At 47.0% G+C, this 12,539-nt stretch overlaps 1 protein-coding gene and 1 pseudogene across 5 annotated transcripts in view; one reads left to right on the plus strand and one right to left on the minus strand.

Annotated features, from left to right (window-relative positions):
• The window catches only part of EDA (ectodysplasin A), a 629,423-nt gene that overhangs the window by 235,480 nt on the left and 381,404 nt on the right, over positions 1–12,539 (plus strand). The window lies entirely within an intron of this gene.
• Positions 8,422–8,540, minus strand: LOC134950206 (5S ribosomal RNA; annotated as a pseudogene).

A 12,539-nucleotide genomic window follows, 5' to 3' on the forward strand; every position in this document is an offset into this window, starting at 1 on the left:
GAAAGGATTGACGTTTACGAACCAAATTGCGGGTTTCGGAATGCCGGTCACGTGCTCCTGTCTGCACAAAGAGATTGGAGAAAAGTTAGAGCCACCAATAAAGAACCTAGTAGGAAATCAGATGTGGTCCAAAGACCGGAAGTTCAGGAAGTCCACGTGTGTTCCAGCACCCGCGGCTCGGGCACATTTAAAATTTCTGCTGCGGGGTACACTGGGCTCCACAAGTCTGGACAATGGGGTGTAGAGTAGGATCTTGATCCGAGGCACCAACAGGCTCAAAGCTTTGACTGTTCTCAGAATGCACAGCGCCGCCTCCTATATCACCCCGCCTCCCAGCACAGGAGCTCCGTTTGTCAGTTGGTGCTGCAGTAAGCAGGCACTTAACAAAGGGGCTGCTCCAAGCAGCCCTGAGAAAAGCTTTTTATGAGGTAAAAAGTGAAGACTTCAAGGGCAGCAGCAGTGGTAAATGTCTTGTGACATTCACTGCTGCAGCTCCAGCTCTCCGCAGCGGCGCTGTACACTCCCGAGCCTTGGTTGCCGGGTACCTACAGCGGAGGCTCCAGTTTTCTTCATGTTAGACACACACGGCTGGGGCTCTCCAGGATCGCGTGGCTGTGCTTCGGGAGGTGATAAGTGAATCCCGCTCGTGGGACCCAGTCTTTATCGCGATCCGGCGCGTTAGTGGGAGGCAGGCCGCGCGCGGTGGACACTGTGGATACAGGCGATCCCACTAGATCACCAGGGCATGGGCGCAGGTCAGGCTTTCTCTTAAAACTGATTTTAATATCGCCCACAGTACCCGGTAGTTTTGCCAGCAAGGGGGATAAGGCTTAGACCTGAAGCCCCTCCCCAGCCCCAGGGCGCCATTTCCAGCAAGTGTTCCCGCCCTGGAGCTGCATCTCTGTCTTTTCCTCACTCCCTGTCAGTGTCTGCGGCACCATTAGTCCTCAGCTCACTGTTCCTGGGACTGCTTGGGCAAATCCTCCTATGTAAAGCCGCCTGGATGTCAGTGCTGTGCCTTTACATGACACTTAAGTATTCTACCTGCCTTTTTAGTCAGTGTTAGTAAGAAAGAGTGCATTTAGTCAGGGGTTTATAGTACAATTACCCTGTGATATACATCCAGTTTCTTACTGTGTAGTGTTATATCTCTTGACTATATAGCTGTATAAGCTAGTCCAGTGCAGAATTATTGTCTGTAATAACCTCTGCATTGCACAAACTGTGACTATTTGTGTGTGCATTGATAGCTGAGTGGTGTCCATCTCGTGTCTTTCACTCAACTTGCTATCCCCATATTCTATAACATGAGGGGGCTTGGTGCGTCAGGTGTTATCTAATATAGGATTTTCACAAAGATATACTGTATTACGTATTTTTCTCTGTGATTTGGTCACCATATCTCTCCTTTATCTCTGCTGGTGCTGACTACACTGCGCAGGGGTTTGGGTTTAGGGATATAGTGTTGCTATTAATTGTACCGTGTTACCTCATACTGCAAGTTATATCATGTCTGCTTCTGAGGGTAACAGTTCTGGGGCGGAACATACTGCCAGTATTGCTGAAGCCACAGGCACATATGGGGAGAATATAGCAGCTGTGGGCTCTGGTTCTGTGGGCTCCTTGCCCCCCAGTGGGACTGTGGCAACGGAGGCACATACTGACCCTCCGTGGGCCGCTTTTTCCACGCTTCTGCATGCACTAGTTCATAAACTAACACCCCCTATGGGACCCCCAATGCCGGTACAACCGTATGTGGTCCCTGCAGCTAACCCGCCGTGGGCGGACGATTTATCTGCTCAATTAAAGAAGTTGAACCAGTCCCTGACTACTAAAAAGTCTGACCATCGCTCGCCTAAATCCAAGAGGTCCTCTAAGTGAGCGCTTGTCTCCTCACAATCCACTGCTGTCACTGACACCTCGTCTGATGAAGACAGCACATACACTGATCCCACAGGTTCTGACTCAGATACGGCTGATGGGGAGGGTAGTTCACATGTGGATGTTCCTGATCTTTTGGAGGATATTAAGTTAATTCTGCAGATTATGGATGATCCCGAGCCATCCGTTCCTCCTAAGAAACCAGATAGGCTCAAGCGTCAGAAGGTGATTAAACAAGTTTTACCTCACTCTGACCACCTAGTGGATATACGTCAGGAACCCTGGCAAAGCCCGGGTACGAAGTTTGTGCCTCAAAAGAAGATGCTGGCTCGCTATCCCCTTGCGCCAGAGCTGTTTAAGAATTGGGAAACGCCTCCTCCAGTAAACTCACATGTGGCTAGGATGGTGGTTTCCTCAGCTCTACCTGTCACTACCGTCACGTCTCTAAAAGAGTCTACAGATAAACGTGTCGAGGGTTGTCTAAAAGTGATTTACACCCTCACGGGTGCTGCACAAAGGCCCACTATTGCAGCTACATGGGCGGCAGAGGCTATTGAAGCATGGGCCTTGGATTTAGAAGCTGAAATCTCCTCTGACCATGCTAGACAATGCTTGTCATATATTGTCACAGCTTCTCTCTATATTAAAGAGGCGGCTTATGATGCCGGTATCCTAGCATCCAAGGCCTCTACTACGTCAGTCCTGGCTCGCAGGATATTGTGGCTGAGATCCTGGTCTGTGGATCTGGACTCTAGAAAAACCCTGGAGGTACTCCCTTTCAAGGGGGATATTCTGTTTGGGGAGGACTTAAATAAGATAGTGACTGACTTTGCTACTGCCAAAACTGCCTGTCTGCCTAATACAGCTCCTTCTGTGTCGAAGGCCAAAGGCACGTCCTTTCACCCCTTTCGTCCTTCAGGTAAAGCAAAAGGTCAGGCGTACCATAAACAGGCCCGCACTTCCAAACCTGGTAAGCCGAAGCCCAAAAGAGCCTGGGCTGACCGTCAGCCAGCAGCCATAACTGGGCGGGCCTCCCCCTGGGGGATCCTAGGGTGGGGGGCCGGCTTGTAGGGTATACCCAGGAGTGGTTGAAGACCACTTCAGATGCCTGGGTACGGGAAGTCGTCACTCGAGGTTACGCTATAGCCTTCAAAACCCGACCCCCTCATCGATTTTGCCAGACAGACGTCCCGTCGGACCAGACAAAGGCAAACACTCTGCATTTGGTGGTACAGACCCTCCTGGATACAGGAGTCGTAGTACAGGTGCCTCTTGCTCAGAGGGGCCGGGGGGTACTATTCTAGTCCCGAAACCGAATGGATCATCCCGGCCCATTCTCAACCTCAAGGCACTGAACAAGTTTGTGAAGGTTTCCAAGTTCCGTATGGAAACCCTTCACTCTATAGTTCTGGCCTTGGAACCTGGGGACTACATTGTCTCCCTGGACATACAGGATGCTTACCTGCATATTCCTATAGCAGTGTCACATCAACAATACCTGAGGTTCGCTATTGGCAACCTCCATTACCAGTTTCAGGTGTTTCCTTTTGGTTTAACAACGGCTCCGCGAGTCTTCACCAAAGTTATGGCGGTGATGACGGTGGTACTCCGCCGTCAAGGGGTCAGGATACTGCCGTATCTGGACGACTTGTTAATCCTGGCAAATTCCCCAGATCTTATCCTGCGTCATCTGGATATGACGGTCCGGTTTCTAAAAGCCCACGGGTGGCTCATCAATTGGAAGAAATCCTCCCTGGTCCCTGCTCAGAGCATGGTGCATCTGGGAGCGCTGTTGGAAACTCACAACCAGAGGTTGTTCTTGTCTCAGAAAGTCCTGAAACTTCAGGACAGGATTCGTTGCTTCCTTTCTCGTCCGCAAGTGTCGATACATTCGGCAATGCAGGTGCTGGGCCTCATGGTATCAGCATTCGACATGGTGGAGTATGCTCAATTCCATTCTCGCCCCCTCCAGAAGCTGATTCTAGCCAAGTGGGACGGCCTGCCTCACCGGATCAGGTCTCAAATGATCTCCTTGACTCCGGAGGTCCGTCTGTCGCTGCTCTGGTGGCTCCAGGACCGACAATTGTGCATAGGCCGTCCCTTCTGGATATCCAACTGGGTCCTGTTGACGACAGATGCCAGTCTAAGAGGTTGGGGCGCGGTGCTGGAGCAGCACTCCTTGCAGGGTCGGTGGACCGAGGAGGAATCTCTCCTCTCGATCAACATTCTGGAATTGCGGGCGGTCTTCAATGCGTTGAACCTAGCCCAGCATTTGATTCAGAACCGTCCTGTTCAAGTACAGTCGAACAATGCCACCACAGTGGCTTACATAAATCATCAAGGCGGCACTCGAAGCCGTTTGGCAATGAAGGAAGCCTCACGGATTCTACGTTGGGCAGAACGCCATCTACCGGCAATATTCATTCATGGGAGTCCTGAATTGGGAAGCAGACTTTCTCAGTCGTCAGGACGTGCACGCCGGCGAGTGGGGCCTCCATCCAGAAGTGTTTCAACTCTTCGTGGAAAGGTGGGGTTTTCTAGATGTGGATCTGATGGCGTCTCGACACAATCACAAGGTTCCGGTCTTTGGAGCAAGGACAAGGGATCCTCAAGCAGCATTCGTGGATGCGCTGGCAGTGCCGTGGAGGTTTCGGCTGCCGTACGTGTTCCCTCCGGTGTCACTCCTGCCCAGGGTAATTCATAAGTTCAAGCAAGAAAAAGGAAATCTGCTTCTCATAGTTCCGGCGTGGCCCAGACGGCACTGGTTCTCAGACCTGCAAGGCCTATCGTCAGAGCGTCCACTACTACTTCCACAATGCCCAGACCTCCTCATTCAGCGCCCATGTGTCTACCAGGACCTAGCCCGGCTGTCTTTGACGGCGTGGCTCTTGAAGCTTCCGTCTTAAGAGCTAAGGGTTTTTCTGAAGAGGTCATTAAAACTATGTTGCGGGCCCGGAAACCGGCCTCTGCTCGGATTTACCATCGGGTCTGGCATTCCTACTTTGGTGCGCATCTAACCATTATGACGCTTCCAAGTTTAGTACAGCCAAACTTTTGGCTTTTCTACAGCAGGGCCTAGATTTAGGCCTGCGTCTGGCCTCCCTCAAGGTTCATATTTCTGCCTTGTCGGTGTGGTTTCAGAGAAAAATTGCGACTTTACCTGATGTTCATACTTTCACTCAGGGTGTGTTGCGTATCCAACCTCCCTATGTCCCGCCTGTGGCTCCTTGGGACTTGTCGGTGGTTTTGGGGGCGTTGCAGGAGCCTCCATTTGAACCTCTTGGTTCAGCTGACCTTAAGTGGCTTTCCCTTAAGGTGGTGTTCTTGCTGGCTATTGCCTCTGCTAGAAGAGTGTCGGATTTGGGTGCCTTGTCATGTAGTTCCCCATATCTGATTTTTCACCGTGACCGGGCAGTTCTTCGGACTCGTCCCGAATATTTACCTAAGGTGGTTTCTTCATTCCACCTTAATCAGGAGATTGTGGTTCCAGCTTTTGTCTTTCCTGATTTGTCTCCCAAAGAGCGGTCTTTGGATGTGGTATGGGCTCTCCGTATCTATGTGAAGAGAGCTGCTTCTATTCGAAAGTCTGATTCTCTTTGTTTTGTTTGGATTTCACAAACGTGGCTGGCCTGCTCACAAGCAGACCCTGGCCAGGTGTATTAGAATGGTGATTGCGCATGCTTATGTGAAGGCTAGTCTGTCAGCTCCTGTTCATATTACGGCCCATTCTACTCTGTCTGTTGGACCTTCTTGGGCGGCCCAACGTGGTGCGACCCTTGATCAATTGCGCAAGGCGGCTACTTGGTCCTCCGGAAACACGTTCATAAGGTTCTATGCATTCGATACTGCCGCTTCCGAGGATGCTTCCTTTGGACGCCGGGTTCTTGTGCCCGCTACAGTGCATCCCCTCCCATAAGGAACTGCGTTAGGACATCCCCATTGTCCAGACTTGTGGAGCCCAGTGTACCCCGCAGCAGAAAACGAGTTTTATGGTAAGAACTTACCCTTGTTAAAACTCTTTCTGCGAGGTACACTGGGCTCCACAAGGCGCTCACCCTGACGCACTTAGCTTCTTTGGGTTGATATGGCATTAGCCGCTGACACTTCTCTTGTCGTGAGAGTGTGGTGTAAGTGGCTTCTAACCGTTGTCGTCTCTGTTCCTGCTACTGCATTGGGCTGGTTAACTAAACTGAGCTCCTGTGCTGGGAGGCAGGGTGATATAGGAGGCGGCGCTGTGCATTCTGGGAACAGTTAAAGCTTTGAGCCTGTTGGTGCCTCGGATCAAGATCCTACTCTACACCCCATTGTCCAGAGTTGTGGAGCCCAGTGTACCTCGCAGAAAGAGTTTTAACAAGGGTAATTTCTTACCATAAAACTCGTTATTTGTTACATAAGAAGTATTAAGTTTATTAATTATAGATAATTTGTATATATATTTGCTACTGAGTCTGTCCATTTCAAATATAATATGTAATTTTAAAGGTATTTTGTATTTCAAGAGATGTTTTGTCCGATCATGTGCAATTAATTAATCAATTAACTTAGGTATAAATACACTGCTAGTTAAAACATGAGGTCACCTTTGAAAAAGCAGCAGTCAGCTGTGAAACGCGTTAGTGGTTTGCCTCTTTGCCACCTTCATCCACTATCACAATCATCATTGCCTGAACCACCGTGGACCCTGCAATACCAACTTTAGACATTCTCCACTGAATAAGGATCGGATTTTCTTTCAAACCACGCATTGCTGGTGAGGACTTTCCAGTGTTTTGCATACTTATTGGAATTGATAATCCTCCAGCGTTGGAATTTATATTACCGACCCAGGGACTGTGCAATAGCCCCAGGAGAACTGTTACCCACTTATGCAGTTTTGGTCCTAGGAAAAAAATCGGAACAGGCAAGACACGTTAAAAGTATATGACTGAAATTTAATTTTAACCTCTTTTTAATAATGTTATCTATATGAATTTTATTAAAATTATTGCTATTTAGACAATCCATCTCATCCAGCCCTGCCTTATTGTTGTTTTGGGTTACAATTTGTTAGAGTCATCAGTCCATGGTGCTTTCATTCATCTGTGATCTCCAAGATCCTGAGACCAGTTGCTGCTAATGCCTATGAGGATGTCTATGTGCCATTTTATTTCGTCTGTTTGGTGTAAGTGCGATGTATAAATAGATTTGTGTCTTTAAAAAAGGATAATTGCACTATTGCTCTTTTTTCTTTGTACTCCTTCATGAGCTTTTTTGCTCATCTATATGTGAAGGGGTTATAATCTGTTACAGAGTCTAGAAAGTTAAGGTTGGACTCTAATACTTGGATGCCTCAAATTACGGTATTGCTATTGTTTATTTTTTATTGTGTATATGTAAAATTGGGAGTTGTTGAAGCTCTTTGATCTGTATTTCCTTTTCTATATTCAAATTGCTATTTTTTGGTGTAAGGGGATACGCACTAAGAATTACAGATTTTAGCTGCACTATTAACTTTGCGCAGATCCTCACTACTTTGTAACTTCTATTAATGTGCTTTGATACAGCACTTTGAAAACATTCAAGTTCTTTTGCAATTTCGTTTTGAGGCTTTCCCTCCTTGTGGAGGGTGTCAGTGATGGTTTTCTGCACAACTGTCAGGCCAGCACTCTTCCCCATGATTGTGAATTGTACTGAACCAGACTGAGAGACCATTTAAAGGGTTGGGGTTTTGGAATCTGCACTGGACCGGATTGTGAATTGGCGTTAAACAGATTTTATACTTTGAAATACGTCTATATTGACTGACATGTAGCTACTGACTGTACCAATTAGGTTTTTTTGCGGTAGGGCTAGGTTGGTGGTGCTCCTGGACATTAGTTCAGAGCAAACTATTGTTGGTTTTTTTTGCAAAGAAGCAAAAGGAGACTGGTTGTCTCTCTGGGGCACACTTTAAATCAATCAATGTATGTATGTTGCAGATGTATAAAGTACAAAAATGGTTGTTAGTTTAAAACTTGACTTTTAATATTCTGTACAGACGATAATATTGTAATTTGTATAAACAACAATTGGTTAAAAAAGGATTAAATCAGAAGAAATAGTATGTTACTCACTTATTGTAAGTTAGGTGGCAAGTTGCTTGTCTGCACACCCACTGTATTTTTAGTAAGTATTAATATATGACGTTCATCAAAGCGAAAATGTCTATTTTCTTGTTCTCGCTATCAACTTATGAGATTCATATGTATATTCTCATAAGAGAGGAACCAGAAAACCGGCTTTCCGACTCCAGACTCCTTCTGGATAAGCAAGAATTTTAGCGCAGTCTGATATTGGTATTTGAGGTATTAGGTGATTATTGCAGTTATATATTGGTATTAACCCACTTCTATATGAGAGGATATAAGAGGGTGTTGCAGAACCAGTCACTTCTACTTTTGCCCATCTGTGTCCATCGAATGGGCAATGAGAGAGTGCGTTGTCGCCTGGAATTTCTGGTTATGAAGGAAGTAAGTACACTTCTGCTTTCCTGGGTGCATCAATGGATTGTAATGTCCCTGGACACTACAGTACCCGGTATTCCCAGAGGGTCTCCCTTTCTGGTACTGACCAGGCCCAACGCTGCTTGGCTTCCAAGATCAGACGAGATCGGGCAAGTCCAGCGTGGTGTGACTGTAGATGGTTAGGAAAACATCTACTGGCGTATGGTAGTACCCAATTGGATGAGAGAGTGTTTGAAAAGGATTTTTCAGAAACTATAAGGTAGGTACAGATTACAGAGGATGAGATAAATAATAGACCTGATAAATCAGGATTGGAAAATAGAATCCGTATAGCACTTCTGCTGTCCACTAGGAAGCCCCTGTTACCATACTGGGCATTGCAGAGGACAGTCCTTTATTCGTGGATGGGAGAGTGCATGAAGGAGAAAGAGTAAGACAAAATTGTGGGGGTAGGGAGTTTAATGTCCCTGAGTCTACCCAACTTTTATATTAAATTGCTCAGGAAGGTAGGTGAAATCCACTGAGAAATTTCCCACAAGAACGGGTGCAGATAAATGAAGGATATTTAAATTCAGGGATATACAAAAAGAAATGGTATATATCTATATATGTTAAACAACAAATAACAAGTGGCGCTTGACAATCAGATAAATTAAAAAAACATTTATTGGTATACAGTGTATAAAAGTTACAACAAACTCCCGGAAGAATAAAATAATGATACAAATTCCACAACAATAAAATTACCTGCCTTTCGAAAAAGACGCCCTGCTGGCGTTGAAACGCGTTAAGGACACAGGCTTTTCTCCCTGCAAAGATCCACACTGTCATCAGCTGCTGCTACAACTTCTCATCCGTGCAAAGGAGCCCGTTAATTCAGCACCGCTATCAGGAGCACTTGAATTGCAGCTCCAGTCCCCGTGGCCAGAGCCGACAACGCAATCCGGGGAAGCGTATACAGCGGGTGCCGTTCCCTCTCAGCCCGGCGCAGACCGGTAAACTCCGGAAAACCAGCTCAACAGCCTCCTGTCTGCAAGTGCGGAGGTACCGGAGGCATTATTAACCATCTGGAACGGCTCGTTGGGGCTCCCTGCACGGTGCAGCATCAATCGTACCCGCTGAGGCTCTGGTGTGTGTCTCTGACAAACCAGTGAGACGACACCAGGGAGCAAGGATAGAACAGGCTCCTGCCCAGCGGAGGTAATTCTTCTATTCACCTTTAAACCATTAATCTACTGCAATGGATTTGTGATGTATGCAGTACCTTCTGACATACTAAGCCGTGAGTGACTCATGTTTAAATACCCTATTTATTAGCAACATACATCTTTTCATCATAACTTTGTGTGTATTAAGTTAATTCAATCCGGTTGAAAATCACCCAGGTGCAGCTACTTAATAAGCATATGCATATAAGTTCATCTATTATTAATGGTTTTCTGAGGAATTGATCATTAAGCTCTAAAACAGTGAATAATTTTATTGTTGTGGAATTTGTATCATTATTTTATTCTCCCGGGAGTTTGTTGTAACTTTTATACACTGTATACCAATAAATGTTTTTTTAATTTATCTGATTGTCAAGCGCCACTTGTTATTTGTTGTTTAGTTTCTGTTTCAAGGGACTGGCAATTCCCTTTATCAGGAGGCTGCTGACAATCAAAGTGCAGTGCTTCTCACCTAAGCGCTTAGTTTTTTCCTTTTCTATATCTATATATGTCCCTTAATTGTTTCTGGCTTGCAACGTTACTTCATTAGAATTGTTTCAAGGCAATAACAGGATTTTAATACCTACCGGTAAATCCTTTTCTATAAGTCCGTAGAGGATGTTGGGGACACCAAAAGAACTATGGGATATAGATGGATCCGCAGGAGACATAGGCACTTTAAGACTTTCAAAGGGGGCGTGACCTGGCTCCTCCCTCTATATCCCTCCCCAGACTCCGTTTGGAACTGTGCCCGGAGAGATGGACATTTTGATGAAAGGAATTAACAACAAGGTGAGCATCATACCAGCTCACGCCATAAACATGCCGAATAACATGGCATTCAACTGGACACATGCCAACGGACATGAACAAAATTCAGCAACAAGCTGAAGAAACCATAACACAACCTGTGTGTAACCAGAACTAAACTGCAGATACAGTACGCACTGGGACGGGCGCCCAACATCCTCTACGGACTTATAGAAAAGGATTTACCGGTAGGTATTAAAATCCTGTTTTCTATTACGTCCTTGAGGATGTTGGGGACACCAAAAGAACCATGGGATTATACCAAAGCTCTATAACGAGCGGGAGAGTGCGGATGACTCTGCAGCACTGATTGACCAAACTTTAGGTCTTCATCGGCCAAGGTATCAAACTTGTAAAACTTAGCAAACGTGTTTGACCCCGACCAAGTAGCAGCTCGGCAAAGTTGTAATGCAGAGACACCCCGGGCAGCCGCCCAGGACGAGCCCACCTTCCTAGTGGAATGGGCTTTTACCGATTTAGGTAACGGCAAACTTGCCGTGGAATGAGCCTGCTGAATCGTGTGACATATCCAGCGGGCAATGGTCTGCTTGGAAGCAGGATACCCAAGTTTATTGGGAGCATATAGCACAAACAGAGACTCTGTTTTTCTAACTGGAGCCGTTCTGGCAACGTAAATTTTCAAAGCTCTGACGACATCCAGAGACTTTTCCTCAGCCAAAGTGCCAGTAGCCACTGGCACCACGATAGGTTGGTTAATATGAAAAGAGGAAACCACCTTTAGCAGAAATTGTTGCTGAGTTCTCAATTCTGCCCTGTCTTCATGGAAGATCAAATAAGGGCTCTTGTGAGACAAGGCCGCCAATTCAGACACCCGCCTTGCGGATGCCAATGCTAACAAAATGACAACCTTCCAAGTGAGGAATTTCAACTACACTTTACTTAAAGGTTCAAACCAATGTGATTTTAGGAATGTCAAAACCACATTAAGATCCCAAGGTTCCACAGGTGGCACAAAAGGAGGTTGGATGTGCAGGACCCCTTTTACAAAGGTCTGCACCTTAGGAAGTGAGGCCAATTGTTTCTGAAAGAAAATTGACAAAGCAGATATCTGCACTTTTATGGAGCCTAATTTAAGGCCCGCATCCACTCCATTTTGTAGAAAATGGAGAAAACATCCAAGGTCAAACTTCTCCACTGGAGCTTTCTTGGACTCGCACCAGGAAATATATTTCCTCCAAATACGGTGATAGTGTTTAGACGTCGCACCCTTCCTAGCAAGGATAAGAGTGGGGATGACTTCACCGGGAATACCCTTACGGGCTAAAATCTGGCGTTCAACCGCCATGCCGTCAAACGTAGCCGCTGTAAAGGGCCCTACTCACTGGCCGACCCGCCGCCGAGCTGCCCGACGGCGGATACGGCCGACGAGCGACCCGGCGGCGGGGGGGGGGGGGCATGACGGGGGGAGTGAAGTTTCTACACTCCCCCGTCACGCGGCTGCATTGAAGTGCAGGCAAATATGGACGAGATCGTCCATATTGGCCTGCATGCACAGCCGACGGGAGACCAGCGATGAACGAGCGCGGGGCCGCGCATCGTTCATCGCAGGAGTCTCCACACTGAAAGATATGAACGAGTTCTCGTTCATTTATGAACGAGATCGTTCATATCTTTCAAAAAATCGGCCAGTGTGTAGGGCACTTTAGTCTTGATAGACGAACGGCCCCTGCCGCAGCAGATCCCCGCGAAGAGGAAGAGGCCATGAATCTTCAACTAACAACTCCTGAAGACCTGGGTACCAAATTCTCCTTGGCCAGTCTGGAACTACAAGGAGCACTGGAATCTGTGATTTTCTTAGGATTCTCAGAACCTTTGGAAAGAGAGGAAGCGGAGGGAAAACGTACACCGACGGATACACCCAAGGTGACGTCAGTGCATCCACTGCCGCTGCCTGAGGGTCCCTGGACCGGGAGCAATACTTTAGTAGTTTTTTGTTGTGGCGGGACGCCATCATGTCTATGTGGGGAACCCCCATAGATTTGTTAGTAGGGAGAAGACCTCCTGATGGAGGCTCCACTCTCCTGGATGTAGATCGTGTCTGCTGAGGAAGTCTGCTTCCCAGTTGTCCACTCCCAGAAGGAACATTGCCGACAGAGCGCTTACCCAAGTCTCTGCCCAGCGAAGAATCCTTGTGGCT

The sequence above is a fragment of the Pseudophryne corroboree genome, chromosome 8, assembly GCF_028390025.1.
Source record: "Pseudophryne corroboree isolate aPseCor3 chromosome 8, aPseCor3.hap2, whole genome shotgun sequence".
NCBI classification, from domain to species: Eukaryota; Metazoa; Chordata; class Amphibia; order Anura; family Myobatrachidae; genus Pseudophryne; species Pseudophryne corroboree.